The sequence below is a fragment of the Colletes gigas genome, unplaced genomic scaffold, assembly GCF_013123115.1.
Source record: "Colletes gigas isolate AHSC1104 unplaced genomic scaffold, ASM1312311v1 Colletes_gigas_Sc00011, whole genome shotgun sequence".
Classification (NCBI taxonomy): Eukaryota; Metazoa; Arthropoda; class Insecta; order Hymenoptera; family Colletidae; genus Colletes; species Colletes gigas.
Genome location: NW_025106640.1, coordinates 5,640,382 through 5,656,362, shown reverse-complemented (window position 1 = coordinate 5,656,362; position 15,981 = coordinate 5,640,382). Strand labels below are relative to the sequence as shown.

The window sequence follows — 15,981 nt, the reverse complement described above, 5'->3', positions numbered from 1 at the left end:
GACAAATTAACTTCCAGGAAGAGCATCGGTGGATGGACACGGGGGGAAAATAAAACTAGATTTCACGGGTTTCAGATTCGCAGATGATACGCGTTATTAGCGTCCCGGAAGAATTTACCGTATCGTCGATCCGTTAGAGACTAATCTGTTGTCGAAGAATTCTCCATTATGTTAGGAATGCACCGAAGCAATAATACTGTTAATTTCCGTTCCGCTTCTATCGTGCCCGTCGGTTTCCTTCGCACTATTATTAACAAGTGGAACACTAACTTCGTTAATTGGATTTTGTCGCGAAACGATCGAGGCAATGAATCCCCAACTGGAAGCTCGTAACTCGCAAGGGCGCCGATGATTAAATCGTCCAAAGGCGGAGAAATGTTTCCGTGCTTCCGGGGTCATTCGTACGCGAATCTAAATATCCAATGGTTAGCAAATGGTCCGACGGACTTACGTACCGTGACCGTGCGAGCGTCGTTTCCACCGAAGATATATTTCACAGTAATAGCAGCTCGCTGGAACAACCCTCCTCGTAATCGTAGCAATACGAATCAGGCTAACAAGCGTATTTTTCTACATAATTTCCGGCTTACGTTTTCGATTTCCATTTAATGCAACGCGGCCCAATTATTCGCGAGTAATTTTGTTTATACGATTTAATTGGCATGCGAACGCCGCCGGGACCCCGTGGTCCCTCTCTCGTCTGTAATTTACAGTGCACGTGTAATCTTGACAACGATGTAAACAATTTAATTTTTTTCCCCCCCGGCACGGCGGACGCCGCGTTCGCTCGCGAAATGGATCACGGAGGCTGTGACTCGAGCCACGAAGCAACGAGGCCAGGTGTAGGGCCAAATTGCGTAGCGGACGCTGCTATCTCGGATCTCGCAATTACTTTTCAGGCACGAAGCCAATCTGACCCGTTCTCTCGAAAATATGCGATACAGCGTAGAGTTTTTCGGACCCTTGTTGCATTCGTTCCTGGCCACTCTACCTCAAAGAGAAGTCCTCCATAAACAAGTTGCAAACTCTCGACTACGAAGTATAGCGGATACTTTCGTAAAATTTCTCCGTACGAAGCTTCGTTTTCGAGGAAATCAATTTTCAACATTGTTGGGATACGCCTGCAGTCGAGCGCGACACGGTGGACGCGTCTGTCCATTAATCACCGTTGCTACTTGTGTCGAGATTTATGGTGTACGTATACAAAATGCCCTGGGAAATGTTTTACTATTAAAAAATGAAAAGCGTGCAATACGATTTATTCTGTGGGACTCTTCGTGTCCAGGAAAATTGATATTAACAATTCTCGAGGTACGCGTGCGATCGGTCTGACCTGTCCGTCCATTATTCACTAGTTCTACTTGTGTTGGGGTCTACGATGTACGGAGTCTGTCCATCGCTGGCTGTTTCTACTTATTTCGGTGCTTCCAAACTGAGCTTGAATGAAAAGGTTTTTAGGATCAAAAAGAAGACAAAAAGACTTATATGTTATTTTCTAGACTGTAAAGTATACATTGTACGTCGGCAAAAAAATGATAAACCGATCACGCGGGCCGCGTGTTCGACATGCGTGTGCAGGCTCAGTAGGTGGTACGCTGTTATCTGGTTGAACTGGTTTTAATTAGTTAGAAGATGGTAAAATCGATGTAAAACAGATAACGCTGTACCACCATCGATGGTTAGAGATACACGAACAAGTAGAAGTAATGAGTAATGGACAGACGCGTCAGCCGTGTCATATTTAATCGGGCGCGTTTCCGACTAATTCCCAAACTCGTTTCCTCGGGAAACGAAACCTCGTAAACAAACATTTTCTATCGACTTTTTTTTAGGAATAATCGCCTTCTGGCTACTGAAATGATTCCTATTTTCGTTCATTGAAATACCTTATAAAATCTGGATTCTATCCTAGGTCATTCCTCCCCACATTTCAAATACATATGAATTCCCGAGAGTTCCATAAAGAAAGAAACACTCGACTTAGAATTCTTTACAATCGGTACGTACGGATCACGATGAAAGTTCAGATTACAAGCACAGCATCTAGAAAGTCTCTAAATCTTGGTTCGTTAGTAGGGGATTCAGTTACCGGGAAACAGCTTTCACGGAGATAAAGACGTTCCTCTCGGAGGTGAACGACGAGATTCCAAGCGGGGATCGATTAAAAAATAATTGGGCACAGCGTTTCCAGGCGATCTGGAATTTTCGCGACTTTCATCGGTAGGTAGAAAGTCTTCTCGCGGGCCACCGATCGCAAGGAATACCCGGGCTGTTCAGCGACCCAGCCACCACAATGAACATGTATCAAATTTATGGTGTACGGTTGTGGGTACCGTGCGGTTCCGCCCACTCACACTCACGTGCACAGCCTGTGATTTATGTCGCTCGTAAAGCAGCCTCTCGAGGCACCGAGCCCCGCAGAAAAATTGTTTCGTATTTCCACGACGCGAAATGCACCTCGCGGTGCACCGCACGCATCGGGTCCTGCGCGTCTTGTCCCGGTTACACGATCATCCGACGACCTAATTCTTTTCGCCTGTTTCCTGACCTGTTAACACCTCGGAATCCAGTCGCGCGAGCTGAAGTTCCAAACGCGAACAATCTGACAATTACACGTGTTAGCTTACAAAGAAGAGAAGTAGTAATTTATCTTAACATCAATTGTTGATGTTTCACGGCACAAATTTCGAATAAATCAATTAGTTTGGCGAGAAAAAGGTGCAGTTCGATTTATGGGGTTTCTTCTCACTTTACGGGGTCAAGGAACAACTTTTCGTATATTGTTAGAATTTCTACATATTCTGCACTGAAATACGCGTTGTTTGCCGTTTGAAACATTAAAATCCTCCAATCCGTTTAAAAGTTATGACGTTTTAAAGATACGCGGGAACACATTTCTGACCTCACATTAGATTTTCGGTGAGGAATTTTTTTTCTCGAAAGTGAGTAGGATTTCGGGGTTATGTCTATTCACCAAAAATGATTGTAATTGACCCCTGCAACTAAAAATAATTTTTTTAGAACCGTTCGAAATTTTTTTTTTCTGTACTGTACTGTATTCTAATTCCATGGCGAACTTCCATTACATCATTCGTTGTTCGAGTTCCGATCGGTGCAATACCTTCGTGATGTTTCTAAAGTCGAAGAACGAGCGGTGAGACACGATTTCGCGGGATCGTTTAACTCCCAAAGCACATTTCGCAATACCCGACACTCTTTGCGTGTAATTCCCAAATGATCGTGGATCCACGGCGGTCCAGATTGGCCCACGAAAGCCCCGAAGGTTCGTTATGGGAACTCCGCGAGCTCCCATGGCGAAACGCATTTTCGTTTCGAGAATGCAGCCCGAGGCAATTCTCTCACGCAACCGATGCGCCGTCCAATAACGACGAACCAGCCTCTTAACGTCGAAGCATGATTTACCATCGTCTCTAGCCACGATCCACCTAATTTGTTTACCAGTCCTGGTACCCTCCGTTCCGCCATTTTTCTCGTATCAACAAATTTTCCATTCCCATTCCCATTCGTCGAATGAAAATGTAAGCCGCGCTACGATCAGTTTTTTTTTATATTCGTTGTTGCTTTCTTTTCGCCGGCTCTTAAGGCTCGGTTAATAACAGAATATAAGTGCACCTACCGTATACTTATTTTTAATTCTACACGTTCGTTTTCATTTCTTTGTTTTTTTTTTTTTATCCTCTTTCCGCCGGATTCTGATTTCTTAATGTATGCAAGCTCGGCACAATAAAGACGTATCATTATTGTTATTATTATCCGTTACGAAGTAGAAAGTCTCGGACGCTTCGCGTTTCTTTTTATTGCCCCGCGTCGCGAATACAGCTCCATCCGGCGGCTTTAAAGTTTCGTGGGACGGTCGTTCATTCCAGTAATCCTGCGACTAATTTAAACGTCGAAAATGCGGCTCACGTACCGCGCGTATTAAAACGATTAAACGTTGGAACAGAGGGTCACAATTTACCAAGAATTTCGAAGTACACGGACTCTCGGCCGACGCGATGTTCGGGGCCCCGTGGTCGACGAAAGAAAAACGAGTTTTACGCAACAGCGCACGCTCGTCCGGAGAGAAATTGTAATTGCTCGCTCGGAGACTACCCGTGACATTTTACGATATTCTTGTAATTTGGCGGGAAGTGCACGGTCGTACGCGGCATCGAAAGGGCAAACGAGCCCGACGAGCGGTCGAAAAGCCGCGAGATATTTTTGGGTCGCCTCGCGGAGGCAAAACGTGTGCTCGGAACGAGAGATCGTTCGTTTCTGCTCGCGCCTGGCCCCGTATCGCGCCAAACCGAAATGCAAATAATAAACGTCACGGTAACGAACGATAATAACGGGCCTCGAGGTTTTATCGTTTGTTGTTTCGTCTTGCATTTTCGTCTAACGTCCGCCGCAACAGTGATCCCAACGACAATGTTGCAAACGGGTCAAGAGTCGTTTCGAACCGCGTGGGCTAAAATGGCCAAGCGTTGAAAGCTCGACGAAAGTGCTGGACCAAAAGTAAATTGAAGCGCGAGAAATCGCTTCGATGCTAACGGGAACACGTCGAAATCGATACAGAATCGTTTGACGCAAAATGTTTCAAGCCTTTCCACCGTCAAATTTATTTTAGACGTTCAAGAAAAAAAGTTTATTGAAAAACCGAATAATATAGAGTTTTTTTTCCTGAAATTACTCGCTGTACGGATACTTTTTACTCTCACTGTACTTCGAATCGCAATGATAGTCCCGTGGAAGTGCCGTACAGCCATTCAACACGTCGTACGACAGGTTGTGCAACATTGTGGCACTCTACAGTTATCGCTCAAGCAGTCGCGTCAAGGATATTTGTACGAATTATTATTCAAGACATCCGAGGCCTCCGTAAGGTTGTTTAATTTCTCAATCAGAAACGTTTCTGCGCGCGTGATTAAAAATGGACGAAGACCAGCAACAGTTATTAACCTTCCAATTACAAATGGCGGAAAGGCTATTACGCGCCTGTTAGATAACATTTATTTATTGTTTTGTTACGAAATAAAGATATTATTTAATGAATACTGTAGGGGAACAAACCTATCGTTTATTTATAGTCCGGGAATAGGCGCGAGGGAATTCGTTGGCGGAAAGAACCAACGACGCGAGAGGTAAATCGTCGTTTAAGAGAAGCGTTATCGTGCACTTTATGCGCGAAGGAAACGGCACGAATTCGAGGCGTTCTTTCGCGCTGACTAATTTTACGAGGCTTCGCGAGCCTCTGTCCTTCAAGCTGCATTAAATTGGGCGTCAACGTCTTTATTCGCGAAAGATCGAGGTTGCTACGTGACCCCTGTTAGTTCTAAAATCCCTCATAAGACACAACGTTTGAAGATCCATGACATGTACAGATCCTTCCAGATGTTCAGAGGATCGATACGTTCCGTCTTCTCGAGTCGAATATCGGAATACGACCACCCACAAGGTCAACGCGAAGTCGATCGCTTCCGTAATGTCCGTCCAGCTGATCCTGCGACCTCTTTACCGATAGGATCGTTTTGACACGGCGCCGTCACACGCGACGTACGATCGCCAACCGGATACGACAAGTCGCGCGCAACGAGGCTGCTTTCAAACAGTGTCTTCTTATCGGCGAAGTTATTCCGATGCCACGCAACGGGACGACGCGTGTACGGTGTAACGACGCCGCGGCGCCGAGACGGCCAGAAATTGATACGAACGGAGAAATGACAGCCACATTGACGGCGCGCTGCAAATTCCTCGTGAATAATTCATGGGGAGCTGTCGCCCGTTGACGCGAGCCGCTGCCACGTGGTTGGTTCGCGCAACCTAGTAACAATTTCTTGTCCCGAGCAAAATATCGCCGCCGGACGGGATCGCTTATCAAGATCGGCAGCCTCGAGTGACATTTGTCCGGATGATTGAAACATTTCTTCGAGTCATGTTGCCGTTACACGGACCATGCGAGCCGGGGACTCGTCGACATGTCGGTCTAAAAACGCCCTGGGCACAGGTGGTACTATGGCGCGGAGTTTGAGAACAAAGAATCGCTGATAGAACCCCGCTACGAAGAAAATATCTGATTCTTGCCTTAATCGTGCACCCGATCGCTCGATTCTTCCCTTCTTAGTCATCGGTCGACCAAGACAGCGTCTAGACATTCGAGTCGCAGGAATATTGGAGTATCGCGCGGGTAGACCAGGACCACGGTCGGAGACATGGATACGAACGCGTAAAATTCTGTCTCGCGACCGGTGGAGCATTAATCTGGATTCCCCCGACCGGTTTCGCGATCGCCGGACATTCTTCTTAAACATCCCGGCCGCGAATGGCAGAAAATCAGCCGATCGTCGCCGGTAACTGTAACCACCAGACGGCGGTAAACCGATTCCCCGTGGCAAAACCGCTAAGCTTCCGTATCCGCGGCCGCTCGGCTTACATCCTCTTAACGCAACAACGAGCAACTGTCCGAGGATCGAGACACCCGGGCGAGACGACGGGGTCGCGGGGCCCCGTTGCACGGCTCTCGCTCACCTACACGGTCGCACGTGGATGTACGCCATATTAATTACAATGATTTCCTGCCACTTACGGCCGAGCGAGATTTAAATTATAGATATCCAGCGTGGCGTGCACGGGCGGGGGCCCCGGACTCAGCCACGTGATTACAGGGTGTGCGCAAGCATTTCAGGAATCAGACTCGCGTCATAACTCTCGGGTCACGGGTCAATCTTCGCTCCCTTGACCCTCTTATACGCGCCCCCATCGCGCGCTATCTTCGAAAATCTACCGACGAATCGATCCCCCGGTGATTCGTTTCCCTTGGTCCTTTTGGCCCCGGACAAACTCCTCCAACCGAACGGAACTTGTAATTTCGGGATTTTCTTCCCTCGAACCGGAACACCATTCAGAATTCGTCAAGGTGATTAAATTTTTGTCGATGTTTTTGAGGTTATTTAAAAATGACTAATTTTGGGGCACGCTCCGTTCGACGTCTGTTTTCCCGTTGCGATACAAACGCGTCAACGTCGTTTTCATTAAGGCGTACGGGCGGGAGACAGCGATACGATAGCATGAGTTAGCAGGATTTGCGTGTTTAGTCCCGCCGGTTAGCTTAACGATCATAGCGACTGCCTCAGTTCCGTTGGAGCTTCTTTTGCACCGTACTTAATCGATCGCCGTGCACCTGTCATCGTTCTTGCTGCCGCGTTAAAGGCTCCTTCAACGCTGGAAAATCTCCTGCGGTGTTCGTCTTTACACGGAAATTTGTCGTTACCATCGGACCGCTATCCGTTATTATTATCCTGATAATGAAATACAACCTCTTGTAACGCGTATCTAGCAACCGTGACGGAGGTAATAGCCGTGATCGGCTAAACTTTGGTTATCGTTCAGAAAATTTACACTTTAGCGATGACTTTTGCCAGCCGGGTCCAGTGCCAGTCGATTTTTACCATTGTCCAAACAAAAATCTCGTCGGCCTCCGACCACGGTTCCTCCCAACGGCGAAATAAACGATAAATTCGCGCATTAGCGTTAACGGTTCGTCGGAGTTACGAGGGAACGCGCGTCCCGCGGATTCGTGGGCCCCGTTCCGAATTAACAACAACGACTCGCGAGGAACAACAAAACGCCGCGCGATGATTTACGGCGACGCCGGGGATGGCGGGCGATACGAAACCGCGCGCGGCGGAACATCGGGGATGCGGCACGGTAATTTTTTAAATATATTAATCCCGTTTCACCGAGCCTCTCAACGTTCTTTATACCGGCGATCCTGGCGCCCGGGGGCCCCCACGGAGGAGGGTGGACTTAATAAACCGAAAGGGACCACACGCGTCGCGACGTCACGGGCCCGTCACGCCATGACGATTCGAATGACGCGCGTTCCGGCAACCACGCAGATTGAAATTTACCGAATCCACCCACGCGAGCCGCGCGCGCATACGATTATGCGATCCACGAGCGGCATAATTATTTTACGCTCACCGAAAACGATTCCCGGATCGTTTTACGGACCAAACTTTTTAGTTTTCCGCTTGGAACGATAGAACTTCCTTACGAGTCGTCACGGTGGGACGTGGTTTCAACAAGTTCGAGAAAAAACATTTGGTAACCACGCCTCTTTATGAATAACTCATACCTTTTTGCTTATATTGTAATAACGTCGATACGACCGGACGAACGGCCTATAAATTAATTTCGCCAATAATTAGCTAATGCTTAATATATCGTATTTAAATTGGACGCTGGTTATCGTTGGCTCGGTTCAATCATCCCTGGTTCTCCTCGGATTCTATTTTCTGCCTTCGTCAGCTAATCGCACGGAATACGATGAGACGAACCTGCAAACCAAGGCTTGGAACATCCTCGAAGCACTTAACCGCCTCGTAAAACGTTCTTTTCCGGAACGAGCCGCATTCAATTACCATTCTTTCCGTTGTAACCGAGTTTACGACGCTCCCCAATTAATCCGGCGATAATTCCTGGATTCTCGTGTGCTTACTCTATTCTTTAATTTATTGGAGTTGGCAATCTCAAGCTCATTGGCAAGTTTATTATCTAGGTACCCGGCGCTGACCGCTAATTTCGAACCGCGCCGTGCCTAATTATTATTAATGCCCGACCAACGCTTTATCGACTACGATTTAATCGTGGTTTAGTTGTGCCTCGGGGTTGAAGGGCCATCCCTTCGTCCTCTCTGTCCATCTTTTTCCCTTCTGGCTTGCGCAGTATCTCGCTCTCATTCCGAATCTTTCCTCACGGGACCGCAGAACCGTTTCGAGATGACGGGCCTTTGATTTACTGCGTCACGCTGCTTAGAACGATTTGTCATGGCGGCGTTGTCCGGAGAAGTTTGTCGTTCTGGGCCCCGCGACACTCTTCGACGATTTAAAAGCGTACCGAACACGCGCCTGCTGCAACCAGAGACCTCGAAAAGACCACCGGAGGCAAATTGCAGGACTTTAACGTCTTCCTTTTCGTTTGAAAACTGGTATAAACTTTTCTTCAGAGAACTATTCGTTGGTCTTCGACACGCGCAAAAACCAAACAAGAAACGCGTACTTTGGTTCGATTGATATACATACGCGGGGCACTCCGAAGTCACGTAGACGCGTGTCCAATCGGATACACACGGCAGAGCGAAGGTATAAAAATGCATCAAAGAAATCCAACAATTTGAGATCGTTGTTCAGCGAATCGTGACACGTAAAACTCGTGGTAGTCTCGTTGGCAGCGAAGGGAAGTCGTGTTTCGACGGGGGCAAAAATCGCTCCGACGTGCCGGATTCGTCCGGCATTGACGGTCGCGAGCGTAAAAGTGCAGGCAAAAGGAGAATCGGATCAGCAACCGTAGGATTCGCGCAGTTTTCTTTAGCGAAGGGCTCGTTCCCGGACCATTGGAGTTTATGCACGGCTGTTTACCACCCGGTAAATGTTATGCCCGAGTCATAACGTATATCTCGGAGGGCCGTGAGTCCCGTACGGGACGACCATTAGCCGCATTCAATCACCATTACACGCTCGCGCGCTTTCTGCGCCTGCTTGCTCCTTAAATCCTGGCCTGCGCCGACAAAAATATCGACGGCGACGATGGAGGCGACGCTTAGCCAACCACGTGGCTGCCCTTTGTGCGTGAGAATCAAACGCCGTGAGTCGTCAGATCCGGTGTTTTTCATCCGCTCGGCTTTTCACGACTTTCTCGAAACGGAAACGCCGAAGAATGGACGCGACCCAGCGTTCCGCGGAAGACGTTTTCGGTTCGTTTGGGACGACGATACTACTTACCACGCGTCGAAGTCACCGAATTCAATTGACAGATATAAAGTTTTCCCGTTGGTTTGCGAGATCGACGCCGGTTCCCAGGCGAAGAAGGATCGCGAAAAAATGTCTATGGACGCGGTCGGTGGGTTTGGAAGGAGGATGGCGAACCACGGACGGAATCCAACGGCGCATTTGCACGCGTGGTTCGGCGCAACGAAATTACGACGCGGAAGAAGGGCCGCGTGATCCCGCCTAAATGATGGCTGGGTGGAAAGTTTCACGGTAAGGAGGATTTATCCTGCGGCCGGGAGGTTTACGCGTTGTCGCCGACCGGTGTTAAGAAGCCCCATACATCGGCGTGGAAATAGCGACGCGGTCCTTCGAACCTCGCCGTGGCAGATTGGCCGGCGACGATACAAATTTCAGCCAGCCCAGGCACGGCCGACGGCGTTATCGAAAAATTTCTCTTTGTAGTCGTCTGCTGGCCATTAGGCCCCGCTCGACCGGCTGGCTTTCGAGGAATATCGGCCGCGAAAAAAGACGAGACACTTTAACCGCGAGATGAACAACCGTATACCGTTACTACATCAATCTTCCGTAATGATGCAAAGCAGAAAGGGTGGCTGGCGAAGGAGGGAGGCTCCGATACAGCCCACGGTCGTTAACGACAATGTTTTCGTCCTGGGAGCCTGATCGCCGCCGCTAGAAACAAAGGGAGGGTTGAAAATAACAGACCGACATCGGTTAATTGGAGCTTTTCATATTTTTTTTTCTTATTCGTACTATCGAGATACGACGGCTAATTTGCTCCCTTCGCGATCGTGAGAAGCAATGGTCGCTCGCCGACCATTTATTCTTCTCCTACGCCGGTTAACGTACCCGTCCTCGACACTCGAAGACCGCGAGCATCGCGTGTGCAACTGACAAGTCGACGGGAGACTCGGCCATTCTTTCTTTACCGGTAATCTATCGATCGTACGTAATTTGTACTTTTTATACGACTCTGGTTTAACCACGAGACACATCGCACGAGTTTCATCGTACAATCATGGTTCTCGAGCGAACGTTACTTTCGGCGAGCAGCCGCGTCGCGCTAAATTATTCCTTAATTTAATTTTATGCTTTGCACGGCATTTATTATGGAATTCTTGGTAAAAACGAGCAAGACACGCGATCGGCGCGGGAAAAGTTATCCCGTAGAGTCACGAAGCATTTAACGAAAGCGATCGGAGCGCCGTTTCCTTATCGAGTAATTTGTATCATCCGAGCGTGCTCGGCTCCGCGTGGAATATTAACCGGAGCGAATTCGAGGACAAATTAATTCGCAATCGATACCGTATTACCCGGCATGCGATTCGTGGCGATCGAGGTCGCCGGTCGGGGCAGCAGGCACTCTCGTGGAAGTATTTCGGCCCGGGTGGGTCCGCCGGATTCCCGAGCTTCTTTCTCGAAGAGGCCCTCGAGCCCCTCGTGGTTCCCAGGAGGGTCAGAGGTCGCGGGGCCCTCCTCTGCCTTATTCCTTTGCTCCCCGAACCCCCTCCCGTGCTTCGACTCGCCACCACTACTCACGAACGTCCGCCCAATCGTGCGAGTCTCTTGCCTTTCTCTCGAAATGTTATTTATTTGTTCGCGCGTTTCGACTTAACAAGATTTTGGGCGAGAACGTTCTGCACTCGCGGAAATTAAAACATCCCCGATCGACGACGCTTCAAAATCGACGTCTCTTTATCCTGATATCTGTACCTTTCGCGTCTTTCGTGCAAAAATTTTCAAATCGATGTGAAAATTCTATTTTTCGATCATTCTGATCTTAGTACCCAGGTCGTAGACACGTTCATACCGAACGGAATGGTTTCTGGTTGATTTTAAATATTTTTAGATGGGGGAAAAAGATTGTGTTTAGGGTAGAATACGGCTAATTAAAGCGTGTTCTAATGAAGGTAATTTGTCTCGAGAATATTCGTATCGTAGGGGGTTAGAGACAAGGGCTTCTCGGAGGTTGCGGCGTAGAATGCGGGGATCGATATAGACTTCAAAAATCCGTCGGGGCAGAAAGTGACCGGGGCTCGGCGTAATAAAAAAGAAAGGGGGGGAGGAACCTCACCTCGGGGAATTTCGAAAGGGTATCCCTCCCCCGTTTTTGTGAATCGTGATACCCGGCAATTACGTGGCGCAGTCACGGTGATTGGCTGGGTCGTTTTCGCGGGAAGCATGGACCAATCGAAGCACCGGTATGCCTCCTCTTTCTCTCTTCTCCTAGAGTACTTGCCGGCAACGAGCACGCTCCCGCCTTTAGTCTAGTCTCGGAGCTGCACCTGTGAGTGAACCTGTAGGCGCACCTGCGACCCGAAATCTATCCGATGCTCGTCGACGGGGAACGACCGAGCGATCCGCGAGGCTATCCTCCGTGCAAATTGCCGACGATCGTTCCGCGACCAGCGTCCGTATCGGCGAGGCTCCTCGCGAGGGAGGAAATCCCGCGGTAATATCTCGTCGAACGTATCCGTGATCGCACGTGTCAGTGAACATGAGGAGCGCGGTGCTCGAGACAACGTCAAGGAACCTCGGGGGTGATCGAGTGCGCGATACGAACGTCCGATGAACAATAACAGGCTCGTCGATCGCGTCGTGGTAGTCGTCGGACCGTCTACGTATCGGGGGTTCAAGGTTTTAATAACGATCGAGGAAAAGTATCTACGACCGTGACTGTGTGCCTCGTGATACCATGTTCATGGGTGGAGAACGTCGCTCGGTGACCGGCGAGACGCGATCACATCGGACGGGGAACAAGGGACAGTGAACCGGGGCTGGGCACGATAGAGAAAATCATCGATGACTGCCAGACGGCACGCTAGTTATGCCCGATAACCATAAATAAAGTTGGAAATGTAAAGGAGCACGGATGCTTGGCTGGACGGTACAAGAAACGATGACACGGACCGCGGCATGGATCACCGTCACCGGATCGTGACGATCCGCGTTCACGGATCCCCGGCGACTGTTAACGACGTACGATCCTGAGATCCCGATGATAAGATCCGATTTAGAGCTGTTATCGAGCCGCGGGCCAGCCCGACCCGGCCCCAGGGCACCGCCTCGTTAATCACACGCTGATTACCGGTTAAATGTTAATGAGTTTCCGCGAGTTCGTCACCGGCGCGTACGGATCGTCGATCATCGATCGAAAGAACTAGAACAGGTAACGTTCTTTTCGTCTCCTATGTCGATTGAGACGTCGTCCGTCAGACGCGTAAGAAGTCGTGGGAGATGAGTTACAGTCGCATTAACTATTTCGCTCGGGACGATGCCCGATGGGATTCCCTCGGCGAGCACCAACAAGAAACGATTTTCCATCCGCTGCTGTCCGCGTCGGGATATTTATCATCCGACCGGCTCTCTCTCCCGACCCGCTTCTTTGCAATTAGAATTCTATGTCTCGGTACGCAAATTCCAGGAAGTATCAATCATCGTACGCGGAAAGAACTCCTCGTAAACACCTTGTTGTTTAACCGCGTTCTTAGAACAGAAAAACAATTTTTAAAAATTGTCTTCTCGAGCTTTCGACAAAAATAAAAGCATACGTATTTAACGACGATTAAAACTATTGAAATTAGACACCTATTCTTTCCCAAAATTTTCTAGCTACTTAGAAGTTTGGTAATTACGACACGACAATTAAGAAACTGTTTCGAGTTCCATTTTTTCCAGTTCGCGAGAATTCCACCGGGAGGGGCTAGGTTGACGACCATAGATTGTAGGGAACAACGGAAAAAGATAAAGATTGCTCGCGTCTCGTGGAAGAGGGCCCGGAAGCCACGTGCACGTGCTTGTAAATTCACGGCCGTCAGCGTGTACCCCCGTAATGCACGTGCGTATGCTGAGCATGGCGGACCGCCACCCAACGAAACGACAGGAAGTTTGAGGAGTTCGCGCTCGTAACTCTCGCGGAATCCGTGTCAAATTGGCGTCCATTATGTTTTATGGTGGCGCGAAACGCGGAGGCGTCCGAAGCGTTGCGTCGCGTTAAGAGCTGCTATGGAAAATTTGCATTGTTCACGGGGGGGGACAAGATCGACGCTGTACGCGAGATAATAACCCGTAAAACGAGACATTGTTCGGTGTACCTTTTTCTAGGATTTTTCGAGCACTTAAGACCCCGTCGTGTTTCTTAGATACGTCTACATTCGTTAACTTCAACGACATTTACGATTTAGATACGTTTATTTCGATATGGAGACCATATTCGTTAAACTGGGTGTATATGGGAAAGTGTGAAATCGTTTATACGCGCTATAGGTTGTTTAAAGTAACTGCAGGCACGCACAGAGAAGCTCGAAGTGAAAAAGCAAACATATAAACGTTGTCGTGAGACCACAATACGGTAGGTTGCGTTGCTTAGAACACAGTACATTTGAATCATTCATAGAGAAGCTGGTTGCCATACTGAGAGTCGATAGGAGTACAATGGTCGACGGGGTAGCTACACCAGAGCATGGTATAAATAATGACATATTTAAACGTTTCAGTCCCAATTTGGACCCCCTTCGGTAAAATTTATAGTCGAAAAAACAATACGGTGAGAGTGGAACAAGAAGAAGGACCGGTTATACAAAACTATAAATTACCGCGGTATTAAGTTACTTGATATCGGAAAGTTCGAAAAGTAAAAGCTCCGTAATCGTTGATATTGGTTATTTTAAAAGTATCGGACATTCTCCGACCGGATAAATTTCGTTTTTCATCTATCAAGTTGCCAACTCCCAAGTTCGAAGACGCGAAGGGTTATCGTCAATAAACCGAGTCGCGTCGAGGTTGCGTTTAAAATAAAATCGCGCGTGAAACGCGTGAGATACGGCCGATGCAAATAAGCAGGTACGCGGCACAATGCAACGAAGCTTTGGGGAATATTTTATTGCTGCTCACGCGAGAATCGACGTAATTCACACTTCGACCGTCGAACCGATAAATTTCCTCTTCGTGATCGTCGGTAACGCACTCCTCTTTCCGCGCTCCGTGTTCGCTCATCCCGTGGGACCCCGTGGCATTCCACGAAGCGAGTAAACGAGTAAATTTGTAGGTAGAATCCGCGCCTCTCATACCCGTTCGAATCCCATAAGTCACGTCTCGAACACAGTGTTTAACCCGCGAGCTTATCTTCGATCATTATCCTCGTTTCAACCGGTGTGCGTCGACCTTAAATGTTTCGCGGGGCGCCGCTGATAATCCGCAAAACCATTTCGACCATCCTCGAAGTTGAATACTTTCGTTGGAAATAATTTTTGTAATCAGACAAATCGGGGGAATTTGGGGGATGGGGGTGAAACACATTTTCCAAAGTATATCGAGCCCGAGAATGATTATTTCCAAAGGCAGTCCATCGATTGAGATAACGTAACTGTATCACGGTAATAAAATAACCGTGAAGTAGGATGACACGTTGCTCGATGTAATATTTCAAATAACGTTACTCGAAAGCGCTGGGGATCTGGCTCCCGCAGCGACGAAACGATTAAAACATAAAGAGTTCCCGTACGAAACCGGTAACCCGTCGATGGTTAAACGGCGGTCGTTTCAAAAGTGCGCGGGGAACGTTAAAAAAAATAAAAAACGTTACCGGATTTCAGTCCGTGATACGGTAAACGATTTTCTAGCTCAACGACCGATCCGGAGCGGCTTTGAATGGGGAACTCGAGCGGTTCGAAAAAACGGCGTCGAACTTGAAACTGGCTGGCCATAACCGACCGTGCCGCGATACGATTTCGTTCGTTCCAGAGCCGGCTGGAAATTAATAACCGTCCCCGATCGAGCGAGATTCCATCGCGATCTCGGTACCCGGACGGGAAATCCAAAGTCCGTAACAGGAGACGTATCGTCGTGAACACGGTGTACGGATTATACGCCGTGTCCCGGCGAACCAAGGGCAAAAAGTGGTAGCGGCAAGTTTTGTCAGCCACGCTTCGATTGGCGAGTTGACGTTAAACAGCTGCCGCCGAGATGAACGATAGTGACAATTCTAATTAAGCGGGCCCCGATTGAGTCGGTTCGTATTAATTACCCGGCGGCCTCCTGGCACGCGCCGCTCGATGTCCCTTTTCACTTATCCTTTCGCGGTATTTTGACCAACGATCTACTTCCTCGCCGGAAGTCGCACGAGCGGAACGCAACGCCTTCGGGGTCACCGATTTCTATGTAAATCGGATCTACGACAACCAGTGTCTCCCAATTT

The 15,981-nt window shown here is 48.6% G+C and overlaps 1 protein-coding gene across 2 annotated transcripts in view; it reads left to right on the top strand.

The window, feature by feature from the left end:
* Positions 1–15,981, top strand: part of LOC122398184 — a 68,241-nt gene that overhangs the window by 39,853 nt on the left and 12,407 nt on the right. The window lies entirely within an intron of this gene.